Source organism: Trachurus japonicus, chromosome 3, assembly GCF_045865225.1.
Source record: "Trachurus japonicus isolate A0001 chromosome 3, Traja_1.0".
Taxonomy (NCBI): Eukaryota; Metazoa; Chordata; class Actinopteri; order Carangiformes; family Carangidae; genus Trachurus; species Trachurus japonicus.
Window position 1 is genome coordinate 21,889,298 of NC_140909.1, and position 13,888 is coordinate 21,903,185.

General features: G+C 40.5%; 1 protein-coding gene across 17 annotated transcripts in view; it reads left to right on the forward strand.

The window, feature by feature from the left end:
- Positions 1-13,888, forward strand: part of akap13a (A-kinase anchoring protein 13a) — a 112,226-nt gene continuing 98,338 nt past the window's right edge. For 12 of the 17 annotated variants that reach the window (XM_085766684.1, XM_085766711.1, XM_085766767.1 and 9 more), the window contains exon 1: positions 7,565-7,735. The gene's annotated coding sequence lies outside the window, so the exon portion shown is untranslated. Of the gene's footprint in view, positions 243-7,564; positions 7,736-13,888 lie in introns of those variants that run through there. The other 5 variants (XM_085766756.1, XM_085766810.1, XM_085766703.1 and 2 more) reach the window with 3 other exon arrangements.

Genomic DNA, 13,888 nt, shown 5'->3' on the forward strand with positions numbered 1-13,888 from the left:
GAGTTGTCCTGGGAAACACTAACAACTGTAAGAAAGTGCACGCAGACCTCCTGCTTCTCACCGAGGACACTTTGGTAGGAAACCACGCCGCTGCTCGTCCATTTCACTCTACGGTACACAACTTTATATATTTTAAAAAAGGACTTCGGCCCAGCTTTAGACACGCAAGAGTCGACCCACCAGGAGGATTATTATGCGTCCAAAAGCTGCTGCTTCTTCACGCCGAGCTTCATTTGCTTAAGGTAAGAGGAGTCATTTACAATGTCGCCCGCTGTTCACTGTAGGCTGATATATTATGAATGGGCTCCTACTTTGTTGGACACGGTGGTGTTAAAAACCGAGGGGAGCTGTTTAATGGCTGAGATGGGAGCTGGGTTTTAACTTGTTGCTTGGTAGCCATGACATCCTCATCCACAGCCTGTAGGGCCAATGTGGGAACTTCTCACGTTTCTGTGAACCCAGTCCTCCCATACTCTTGTAAACTGATACTAAACAAAAGCAGCAGGCACAATATAAGCTCTGTATGTAAAACAAATTATTCTAACTTCAGAAAGAATACCTAAAAGTGATTAAAAATATTCGTTGTGGGATTTAAAAAAACAAAACAAAACAAAACAAAAAAACACTTGATCGATTAAATGAGATGTAAAAAACATAATAGCCTACATGGGATAGTAGGCTAATTAGTTTAGAAGGAAGTAGCCTACATACTGTGTAGCCTATTAACTCTGCCAAACTATTATTTTTTTTCAGCAGGATGTCACAAGTAATCTGGTGAACTGGTGCTTATTATCAGTAAATATTCTAACTAATGATGTGCTGCAAAACTGCTTTCAGCAACAAAAGTGATAGATGTGTTGACAAAGACTGCCCATTCTTTAGTGTCCAATAAAGAAATACACTGACAGTGTCCCAAATAAAACTCCCAGCAAGCACAATAAGACCATTATAAAATCCCTTTTGGGAAGCACTTCTGATCCCCATGGGACTATTTTTTGTCATCAAAGAAGTCTGGTTACGCAAGTTTGATTTAACTTCATAGTTTATTTTTTCAGCCTGTGGGAGAGTCCTCACACATGTAAAGGCAGAACTGTAGCCTACTAATTCATTTACACTCGCTTGACCTCACCCACTTAACCAGGAGCACAAACATGCTGCCCTCTGGTTTACCATGTTGTTGTAGACTCATAGTGTGCATTGCTCAGATGTCACATCATCAGCCTCATCATTTTCACTTATTGGACTAATCTCACTCTGTCACAGCTTGGAAACTGATCCAGTGAGGATACCCCATCAGGAACTAGAGGGTACTATTAGTTACAATTGTAATACCAAACACTTTTTTCCCCTAGTCTTTCAAAAATTAACTTTTGCCCTTAAAACTGATGCTAATATTAAAAGCAATCCTGCTTAACGCTATCTTAATACCCACACTAACTCACACCATACTGGATATCTAGACTGGACTCATGTTTTGTATTTAATTCCTTGAGAAGAATAAACTAACAATGAAGAGCAGCTGGAAATACAGGTTTACACAAGTTGTTTTTATACCTTCTTTTTTCATCATTTGTTTTCAGAGAGGATGGATGAGACTGGACACAGTTGTAGTCACACACCTCTAGCATTGTGGCGTGAGCCTCATAATCACCGGTATTGACTCCTCACACAATTTGTGACAAGCATGTGCTGTCATTACAGAGACGTGTTACAGTCAGTACTGACTCAAAGGGCTCTGGTGTTTAGTCATCTACTTTTTCATTGTCTCCATATGGATGCTTTTCACTGTGGGATTGGCCTGTTAATCTGAGTCACTGCCTTTTGAATGTAGGGGTTTATTGTCCATAAAGTATTATATTCTGCAGGGAAGAAGGAAATGCACCTGTTGTGACTCTTTCCGGTAACCTCTTCAAGGTGTGTCAGATTTATAGTATAACTTTAACTACTTTGATAATTTTTAACTTTTATGTGTCTGTGGAAATCTGTCTGAGCTTCACTGAAACTCTGCCACATTTTGATCCACACCATGATAATCACAATTATTCCTAGTAAGATCATGTTTTTTTTAAAATCACAATTCATTGATTTTAAGGACAAAATAACGTTATTGTACTTACACCACACACTTAAACAGAGCAATGCTTTCAGTTCCTTTTTTTGCCACCTTCCTGCACATGTTTAAATCTTTGCCACAAAATAAGACACTTGTTCACAGTGCATCCTTTATTAACCCATAAGAACCCAGACCCATTTATCCTTGAAGGAAAATTAAGTGGGGTGAAACACAGACCAAGTGGAATGCATGGAACACATTTTTGAAGTTTTTTTTGAAATAGCGCCACCTATTGTCAGAGATCTGGAATGTTGCATATATGTCACATCGGGCATTTTTGGTATCTTAAATTTTCACTTGAAAATAAATGGGCTTAACATTTTCTTTTGCTCTGTAACACAAATTTGACCTTTTATTTGCATTTCCATAACATATATCAAAATTATAAATTTGCTGGTTACTATTAACACCTTTTTAAGACAAGTTTCACAACAAAAAAGGGCAAACACTATAGAAATGCGAATATTGCCTCATATTGAAGGCTTTAACCAGTTACTGAAGCCTTAAAAGCTGTGCAACCACAATTTTCTTTCCAACTACAAATACCTTGGCATCTGGATGGACAGTTGTCTTAATTTTAAGCACCATATCACCACCCTCATTGCTAAACTAAGAACAATACTTGGCTTTCTATACAGAAATAAGCACCGTTTCCATACTCACCACAGGAAAAAAATTGGAGACACTATTTTTTCTCTGTTTTAGACTATGGAGATGACATCTATGGAAGAGCTGCTAGTTCCACTTTGATTCCCCTGGATGCTGTTTACCACTCAGCCTTACATTTCATTTCCAATGATTCATATAATAGTCATCACGGCACTCTTGATCAAAATGTCGGCTGGTCATTTCTGACAGTACGGGGAAAACAGCATTGGTTTTTATCCATTTTTAAAGCCCTGTCACAGTTATTGTCTCCTTATTTATCATCTCTGTTAACTATGAAATCACAAAACATTGGTACCCACTCACAGAACTGATAGTTGGGTCATATTCCATTCGTCAGAACTGAGCTGGGTAAACGTCCTTCTCTCACAATGCACCACATGAGACCCTCTCTCCCATCAGTACAGCAGTCCAGAACCCTTGTCTCAAACCTGGTTCATGACTGTTTGACTGTGTTAACTTTTCTTATTTGTTTCCTAATATTTTCTTATGTAAACTCTCATTCTTCTTTGCTGTATTTGTTGTTCTGTATACAACATCTATTGCACGTCTGATGATCGTCAGTACATCCTGAACACTGTATCCTATTTTGTTACAAAAAATACAGCAAAAAAGCATAATTACATTAATATGGGACCAGCATGGGATACTAAAATCTTGTTCATTTACTGAGAAGAGTGTCTCTGCTAAATCTGTGGTTCAATTTCCGGACTGATATATCATTTTATTAAATATTGATTGAATTTGACATTATTTTTATGTTAACATTTTTAAATTATGTTTTAAATTGAACAACATAGAGTATATTAATTCAAAATACCTGAATCACCTAATTTAATTGAGCAGTTCTTTCCCATTTTTCTCATTGTGACATAGGCGTCACATGGTATTTTTCCTGACTTTTTTAAGGCTAAGGCCCGATGTGACGTATATGTCACAGCAATATTTTCTTAAGTTGTTTTATATGAGTTTCTTCAAAAAATGAGGTCAGAACAGGTTAAATACAACAAGGGACATGTTATAAAAGGATTTGCATTGTGAAATGGGTGGTGGCTTATTTTATTGACAGAAAGCAAGCTTTTTAAAAGTAGCTGCCTCTGTGAAATGTGCCAACTCTGCTGGCCACCATCTTGGAAATGTTGTCATGGATAGAGAGATTCACAGATAGTCATGTGACTGCACCAGGATGTTGAGTAGATGTCACTTAGGGACTTTATGAATTAAAAGTTCAACATAAATATGTGTAAGGGGCTTTCCAGGACACTTGAAGGCGGTGTGACACCCGTGTCACCGTGGGTCCTTATGGGTTAACCTAAGTTTGGTTTCATTTTCACACAATAATTTAAATGAGCATTTCATTTGTAGTGGATTTACTTTTTAATGCTAACAAAGTAAATGCTGCTATCTATTACCCATACTGTCTTTATCATTGGGGAATATAGCCTATGCTTATTCAATCTCTGGCTGCAATTACGATGAGAGGGTCCACAATCTTTTCATATCTGTTCATTAACTATAAGGCCACAACCAACAAGCAGTTGTTTGACTGATTATATTTTGTTTGTTTGAAGGAGCCAGTGTTAGCATCAACAACAGCTGTGTACTCACCAGTCTAGACAACATTGGAGTACAGCATCAAACTTCTTGCCAAGAGCTGACTCCAGAGGTGGTCAACAGCGTCAATGATAACTCTTGTCTCTATCATGTATTTACCTCTACTTGTCACTTTTTGATAGGGACTGGCCTCCAATCTGTCCTGAACACATGGTAGTGCTGCTCACAGGGCGTATTATAACCTCCTGCACTCTAAACACAACAATTGCCAAAGCTCTTGTCAAGTGACAATCACCACCATCCACTTCCAGCAAGAAACTCTGTTTGGCAAAAAACACCTAGAGATAGCCTCTATATCTGTACGGTTCAGAAGCTCAAATGACTGTTTTATGAGGTGTTATGTGCCAGACCTTTTTTGTTTTTTGTCTGGTAGCTGTTGCCAAGCGACCATTTGTGACCATGGGGAGTAAGTGCCCAGAGCCAGGCATTTGTCCAACACATACCTCCCAGAAAATTGGAAATGGGGGCATTTCCCCATCTTCAGTCTTAATGCTAAGATAAGCGATGCTAAACCTAAGCTGTAGCATCAATCTTCTCAGACAGAAAGCGAATAAGCTTATTTACCAAATTTTGCTGTGGGCTAACATGTTGTCAGGTTGGGTATCATTTCAGATCAGTCATTGGATATAGTGATTTGTAACAACAAGCTACATATGCAAATACATATCACAATAAGTTATCAGTGCCTCTCTTGATATAGCTGATGCTATTAACCAGAGTGAGCGAGTGCAACAATAGACCAAACTGCATTTTTTGTTGTTAGATTGCCAACACTCCACAAAACAGTAAACATTCATCTACAGTTACATTTTTCTTCATAAGGCTGAGACTGTCAGGAGGGAATGTCTACACTATGCCTCCACTAAACAAAAGCTTATTAGTCTGCGCTTGACGTGTCTCCCTGAAAACCATAGGCTCACTTGTGAGGCCGTCCCAGGCAGAAATATGTATTTACCTCCAGTACAAGAGACAAATGAAAGAGGAGTTGGCCTCCCATTTAGAGTACTGTAAATTACCATGAGGATTCTGCTGGCTCCATGTTGAACCCAGGCAATTTCTCATCTTCACAAACCCCCTAATTTAATGATGATGGAGGATACACGCAGTGTCAGCCTTGTAATTACACAGTATTTAGTGTTGAATGGAAGCATTAGAGGAAGTCTTACAGGTATGAGTGCATGATGTAGTGCTGTCTCAGGGATGGGTTTTGTATGCCTGGGAGGGTGACTGCTGAATTCCCTCCTGATATTTACAATAAAGCCTTGACTTAGTTTTTGTTAAGACAGGAATTGCTGGAATCCTCTCAGCATGCCAAACAGCAGCCACACACTCCCTGTTCCAAAACAGCAGCCATCTCTGTAGCTCGTCCAAACTCTATGGCCTGGAGTAGTAGTTTTCTTTTCTTCTGGAAATGATCAAACTGTGCCTCTGGTGATCCAAAGCTTTCCTAATGTAATGTGTAAATGCTGCGCGCATCAAAGGAAATTGACAGCATTTGACATTTTTCAGCAAATTTTGAAAAAGGGACAGAAAAAAACTGCAGTAATATTAAAGCAGAAGTAAGTGATATATTTGTGTTAATATAAGTCTTAAATAGTTATATCTTCCGACAGCAATCACTTACATAGAGTGTTTGGACCGAAACACGGGTCTGTCAGTCCCTCTGCTCTGCTCTGAGCCGAGGAGAAAACATTTATCGTATCCTCTAGTTTTTATCCAATGAGGAGAGAGAACGGCATGCAGGGCTGTGTGTGCAGCTAAGGGACGCCGTGAATGTGGTGACGTAGGGACGAGGACTGTTATGGTGCGTTCAAGGAAACTCGTATTTTTCCGACCGTGAAGTGGTACCAGTTCGATCTGGTACGAGTTCACCGGTCGGAAGTTACGAGTGGCCGTTATAGTGACTTTCACCCGTAAAACAGGTCGGAAAAACACGAGTGGGTTGCCTGAAACGCTACAAAGTCGTAAGTTGTGACTTGAAGCTGCATTTACGATTTCAAAAGCCTGCCTGGAACGCAGCATTAGCGAAAACGACCGGACCACTTACTTCTGCTTTAATTTCTGTTTGGAAGACATTTTCAGACTCCCTAACCACCAGGGCTCCTCCATCCTGTTGCTATGAAACGAACACAGGAGATTTTTTTTTACAAACTCCTGTGGTATTTCAAACATTTTAAGATAACAATAGGTCAGTAAAACACCCAGTATGTAAATCTGTTCAAATTAACCCCACCATTTAAGCACTGCTTACATTCATCTTAATGAGTACTTAGTTTTTATGCTAAGTAAGCTAAGATGCTGATTAAGGCAGCAGGTAAAGATTGGCTCTGGTACAGATTAATTTGCTAAATTGTTTCTTAAGATTAAGGGATTAAGAGATTTTAGTCTATAAAACATAAAAAACGGTCCAAGGTGACTTCATCAAATGCTTTGTTTTGTCTGACCACTTGTCGCAACCACAACAGGTTCTGTTTACTATTATGTAAGTGCAAGATCAAGATCAACCATTACAATTTTTACCTTGATTGTAAAGGATTACTTTACCGCTTATTGGTGTCTCATTCATGCCACATGCAGTGTGTGATTTAGGGATTCTGTGTTTGCCTCTTTTTTAGATGTGATGCACACGTAAAAACATGGGGAGGGTCTGATACCAAACCAGAACTATCTTTTTTTGTGACATTATGCTTGAAAAGTTACCCAATGAATTGTCGTAGGGTCATCAAAGCTTTTGCAAATGATTTTTATGAAAATTGATTTATCGTTGACTAATTGTGGACAATCAATTTGTACATTAATTAAAAAAAAAATTGAATTCAGGACAGTTTTTTTCTTAGTGGTTTTATAGTGTGGTGTTGCAGTTTTTACTGCAAACATGGCAACCATTCCCAATATCCCATGAGCTTCCCCATCATTCAGTAGTTGGGATTGAGCAGCTGTTTCATTGACAATTCCATCAGCACCAAAACATTATCGTTGGCCACAGGAGATAGTTGTAACGTGAATCTCCCCATGCTACGGTCTGCTACATGTCCTAGAAGATGGTCAAAGAGCAGGGACAGGATAGTTGGAGTTGCACCATTGCAGTTGCAGCAGACACCTGACCTGTGGCCTGCAAGCTCCGCCTATCCCCTCTGACATCAAGGCTTTGATCTGCCTACTGTCTGTGTTAGCACAAAGCCATATTTAGCTCAGTGTAATCAGTGCAGTGAGAGCTCACATGCCCGCTCCGAGGATACCTGTCTAGTATAAACACACCTGCTCTCTCTGATGGGCTCAAGATGAATTTAATGTGCACTTGAAGGGGTCCGCTTGCTGCCATTGTCATCAAATAGACTGTGGGTAAGGTTTCTCATTAATGCCTTCATGTGTGGTTTGTTAGCTGGGGTCATTGCTGATAAAGTTGGCCTGTAGTTTGAGGTGACAAGAGTTCGAACAGTTAAATAATCATAGCTTTTAGTTTGTAAGGTGGTGATGTTAATGAAAGGAAAGCATTATGTATGAAGTTGCACACTGAGGTTGAACTGTTTTCTTCCTTGTTTTTGTTTTGATGATATTCCTCAGGGCAAAGTCTGAGTGTGATGCAACTACTGGGCTTAGCAACGTCTGCCTCAGTGATAACACTTAAAGGATTCAATAACAACACCTGAGACATCTGTTAAATTAAGTTGTAATTGGGCTCTGAAATGCAATATTACATGCAATATTTTATCCCTGTAGCAGATGTACTCAATATGAGATATGGGACTTGAATGTAAGACATTGAAATAAAAGCAGAAACTTTATGATGATACACTACATTAGAGCACATTGTTCTCACTTTTGAAGGGGTGTTTCAAAGTAAGTCTTCCACACCAACATAGTATGGAGAGTGAAGAAATGCAAAATCAAAGTAGCAGTCCAGTCACAAAGTATCCCAAGGACCAAAATTGCTGGGGCCTACATTTCCCATTATCCAACTGTGTCAGAACAGTCTTAATTCATTAATCCATAGGTGGGCGACTTCAGAATCTATCCAGATTGCAATTATTAATCTCAGTTATAACTTCACCCATTCATCCATTCTGTGGGCTGAGCTCCCTATTACATAAACAGGACATCAGTGGGGGAAGTGAGCAATTCATGCACATCACTTTCAATTCTGTTCCTCAAACCACTGCAGTGGTCTTAGTGTCACATGTCTCAGAGTCATAACCACTTTTGAAGCGATTCTTAAGAAACGGAGTAGACTGACTATTATGTGTCATCTGGTTGTAGTATAACTCATTGGAAAGACCCTGGAGAAGTCACCATTGTGCTGCAGGGCAAACACACACTTACATGTGTGTATTTTGTGGGGCATTTGGAGTTTCTGATTGACCAGACTTGCATTTCCCAGCCTCACTTAGAAGAGCTGCAATTCAAGTACGAGTATTACACAACTACTCACCACAAAACCACTATGTGGTCACCAACAAAGTTGTGGACATACCTATATACATAGCTTTATTCCTCCTGCTATAGACTAGTGTGATGACGTTGATTTGTTAAGGGAAGTGATGTGGCTTTAACTATACACATCAGCTCTTACTGCAGTCGGGGAGTAATATTAATCTGATCAGGTCTGCTGTGAGACTGAGGTTAGCATTGCTCAGGCTAAACCTCTTACTTCCCAGATGGGACTAACAGCCACTTTCCTTTTCTAAAACTCTGTTGTCATCCTGTCTCTCTGCATTTTCTTTGCTCCTGATCTGTTTTGTCTTCTTTTCAATGTTAGGCTGTTATTTCACAATTGTTTGGTCAATGAGCAAGAGCAGCAGGATAGCTGAAAGTCAAATGTTATATTGATCATTTCGAAAGAGCCTGTAACAGTGTTCTCTCTCACCAAATAAGGTAAAATCCACATTACCCATCTAGTTCTTGCACATCACCATTCTGTCACAGATCAGTTGCGAAGTGCAGCTGCAATCAAACAACTCAGATCAGCCCTGTTGATAAAGCAATATGTTAAACACAGGCAAAAGTATAAAGTGGATCTGATATGCCACTGCAGCTATCTGGGCCATCCTGAATCTTTAAATATTAATATTTCATCAGATAGCCATAACACCCTTAAATCTTCATGTGAAATATCAGCCCATGCCTATGTTTCTCAAGAGGTCACCATGCTCACATTTGCTTAAAGGAAGAGCCCATCATTTTGTGAAATCCGCTTATTCACTATCTTGTCATGAGTTAAATGAGAACATTGATACCGATAGTACTGTATGTCCGTCGGCAAGTTTAGCTTAGGGAAACTGCTAGTTTAGCAATGTCAACAGAACAAGTCACCTACAGTTCTATCCACAAGTTTTTGAACGTGATCTATGGTCAAAACCGGAAGCCGGTTTTGGTGGAATTGTATGTTTCCATGGTTTTCAGTTGTTGTCATAGGTGCGGTAAACGCGTGGATCTATTAACGCTGGCTTTTAACACAGATGACTACAAGCTGCTGTTTTCACACCATGTTTTTTGTCTGATCTCAGCTTAATATATTTTTTTTCCCTCCTATTTCCAATCTTGCTGTGAGGATAACATGATACCCTGAGTTATCGGGCTGCTGGTCAAAGCGTCATATTTGTTGGAGAGATGTGCAAATGGTATCAAACTTCTAATCTAATGTTCTGCAAAAAAAAGAAAAAGGTGAGCTATTCCTTTAAAGTGACCACAGAGCACCTCATGGTGGTGGAAACGGGGGGAGGGGTGGCATCAAACCTGGGGAGGAGCGCTGATCAAGGCTCAGGCCCTGATTACAGGCCGGCCCCCAGTGTGTGCCTCACAATAAGATAATGCTATCTGGGCCCACAGGTATTTGGTTTCAGTGGAGAGGGTAATAACTGTCACCAAACACTAAAGGGACCTTTCATCCCTCGGCCTCGTGTTGTCAGCCAGCGTTTGTGTACCGTTCCAGCACAGAGGCAGCTTTTGTGTGGCCTGGTGAGGTCGCGTCACCACGAAAGCCTCATATCTGTCCATAGAGACAATACCTTGGTTTGATTAAATCAAACAGCCGTGACTATCTAAACGGTAGTCAACATGGTGTGTCCAAGTTACTGTGGTGGCGTTGTTAAGAATGTGACGTAGGCCGGACTAATTTAGCTGTGCCCCAGAAGAGTGGTGCTGATAGTGAACCGTAAAAAGAATCAGATGAGGGTTCAACACAAAGCAGACGCACTTTGTCTCTCCGGAGTTTTTGTGCTGTGGGTGAGTGCAGGCGCTGTACGTCATGTTCTAGTGGTCTGTCAGTAACTAGTGGTTGACCAGGGGAGAAAACACGAGACGTTAAACAAATATCTGAGTTAAAGATCAAACCACTCTGAGCCACAAAGAACCTCAGTCCTCCCCCGGTGTCCCACATTTGAAGACTTTGATAGCCAAACCTAATGTATTCATAGAGAGCCTATGTGCCAGCTTGTCATGAGTTTGACAGGTTTAGTCATCAAGAGTTTTAAAAGTCTTGCATTATGACTGTAATGTTATTCACATTTTAAATTAAATATGTGGATATTTGGCCTAAAATGTCCAGATTCATTCTGTCTTTTATTTTACCCAAACTTTAAAATGGGAACTTTTATTCAGTGTGCAGCCCTAGCTCAAGCACTTACAGTTCTCATAAAAAGTGTAAGGTATGACCTAGACAGGTGGATAATAACAGAATAAGAGCTGGTTAAGAGGAGTAAGGGTGAGGATCAGAGGACTGTTGGACATTTCATATGATCCCATGTCTCTCACTTGGATTTAAACCATTTAAATCAGCCTGAAAGCTTTCCCTGGCACACTTATCTGCCATGTGGTGGCAGAGGTTTTTATCCAAAGCTCCTTAGAGTGCCGTGAGGTCTTACATCTAAAGCAATAGTGGCTCAAATTGACATTGAAACACAACAAACATTTGAAAGACTTGCATGGTCCCAGGTGGAGGTTCTCTCAAGACAAAGTGATGTTTTATTATATGAATGACTGAACTGGTAAAATCTAAAAATAGACCAAAACTGGCTCAAAAATATCCCAGGTATGTAGTTTATATAAGAGGGAAAGGGGAATACGTGGGGTACAAACTCAGTCCCGTTGCTCCCAGACACTTAAGACTCTGTTGTCATCATGGAGTCCTGGTGTTGGTTGACACCCCAGATCTATATTGGGCTTCATGCCGCTCTTTACAGATGTCTCCATTTCCTCGACTACAGCTCTCTATGCACTGCCAAATTTCAATAAACACCATCAAGGAACAGCCGCAGGTTAACATGGATCTCCCTGACATTCTTCAAGTAATGGCCAATCGGAGGTCTGTGGCCTAGAAAGACTAAAGTATGAAGCTTTGAGGTGATGAAACACTAATGTTGATTGTGTCCAAGTGATATTACCTATTTTATTTCATGATTCTACAGGCTAGACATTTGACCAGATTTCTCCGGCTTACACTTTGTGTGGGGGATTATTTGTCTAGAAGAGGTTGGATAAATCCTATAGTCTTTTTCAGCAGCAGATGTGAAGATTAAAACCTAGGAGTTGTTGAGATAAAGCATTATTATTTGATCTTTTTTTATACCTTGTCGAGAACTGGATGGCACTTACTGGTGTGTGGCTCCTATAAGCTCCTGTCTGCTGACTTTCATTTGCGATGCAACACTGATACCATGGTTGGTTGCCAGAGTTCATTGTTCTCCGAAGGACAAACTCATCTTAAGACACATGGTGTGGCATAAAAGTAGATACAACTATTAAAATTAAGCATCACTGGAAGCATTTCAATCAGGTGCACCATTTCACAGATTCTTGGTTTACAGTGGTTCAGCAAAGATGGACTGAACATATGTCGTTCTGAACTTAATTTCCCCGTAATGACGCCAGTTCAATGATAAGATTAGCTAGCAGATGACCAAACTAAGGTGTGATAATGACTTGAAGAGCATTGCCGCACTGGGAACAACACGTAGACCATGGTTGTAGGGTGGAGTGACGTTGGCACTGTTTGGATCATGGAGCCATAATGACTTTGTCTCTTGAAGCATTTTCCCAGGAGCTAATACTCGAACCTTGACCTGCACCTAACATGTGCGTTTGTTTGAGTAGTTTGAAGAGTTGTGGCCTTTGGACAGGACGACTCAGATGTTCCTGCAGGAAGCATCTGAGGGAGTGGTACTGACAGAAGAGATTATGTTGATGCCATCATGGGCCTCTAGTCACCTCTGATCCACCCACTGTCTAGTGCTCCTACCACCACTTCTTTAGGTTTGAATGTGATCTGTAGTGAATTCTCTTTGAAGTGAAGGATTTCAAAAAAGGTTCTCCAAGCTCCAATTAAAACTGTATGAACAAAACAACCGCATATTTCCACAAGTCTGGCTTTGCAATAGTTTTATAAGGAAATAAATATATTAAACACATATTTTTGATGCCAGATACACACAATGCATTTTGGCAAGTAACTCTGAATGTAAACATAACTTTTTCTGTTTACAAGAAGACTCCACATGGTACCTTTAAGTTGTGCCAGAATGCACTCAGGCCTGTTAAAAAGGCACCTGATTCAGTGATCACAGTCAAGATGCTCCTGTGGCTTGTATTGGACCCAAACTGGTGTTTACTTGACTGTGACATTTACCGTTGTTGAATGCACCTCTCTCCACAGGGAGCCACTGAATCGTGTGTGATGGCAAGCTGGTTAGGATCTCTTTTTTCCCGAGAGAGAACTCGTCACAGACAAAAGCAGCACATTTCCAGACAGAGCTGTGAGAAAATAGTCTGATATTGATTAATGAAATGTAGTCATAGACAGTCCTTTGCATGTGGCTCTGTTGGGGAATCCTCAACCTCAGCTGATCATGGGGAAGGGTGTGGGAGACAGTCCGATTAATGAGTTGCGAAGCTAATCCTATTCATCCTCCCACTCACGCTGCAGTCACATGGCTATTATGGCTTATTTTGATAGCCAGGGGACCTGTGGAAGCCATAACAGGTCCATTCACATCCCTGACTCGGCGCATTACCACTCCTATCCCAGCATTGAGGGGCTTTTGTCTCTTGATTTATTGGTCCATTTGTGACGGCTGTGCACTTGAACGTGGCTGATGTCGTGCTTCTTTGTGGCCCTCCTGCAGCAGAGGAAGAAAATTCAGTTTTAGTAGCAGTTCAAAGGCAGTTTCTGCCATAATGAAGACTCTAAGGAGCTCAGCTGAAGGCTGGCTGCACCCAGTGTTTTAGGTGGAGTTAATGGGTTGTGCAATCTCTATAAGCAAGTGTCGGGTAGCTGTAGGTTGAGCTTAGAGAATGTGATTTCTCAAGGTGCTTCTGTAACCAGCGAAGGAAACGGAGATACAAGGTCTTTTCCTGAATTAAATAGTTCTTTTCTTGTTTCGTTAATTGTGATGTTATGAAGGCATGTTTGATGGTGTGAGTTGCTACAGAGTTTGGGCCAATTATCTCCTGATGTTGAGTTTCACTCTGGGCCATTCCTCACTAAAGTTAACCAAAGGTCTA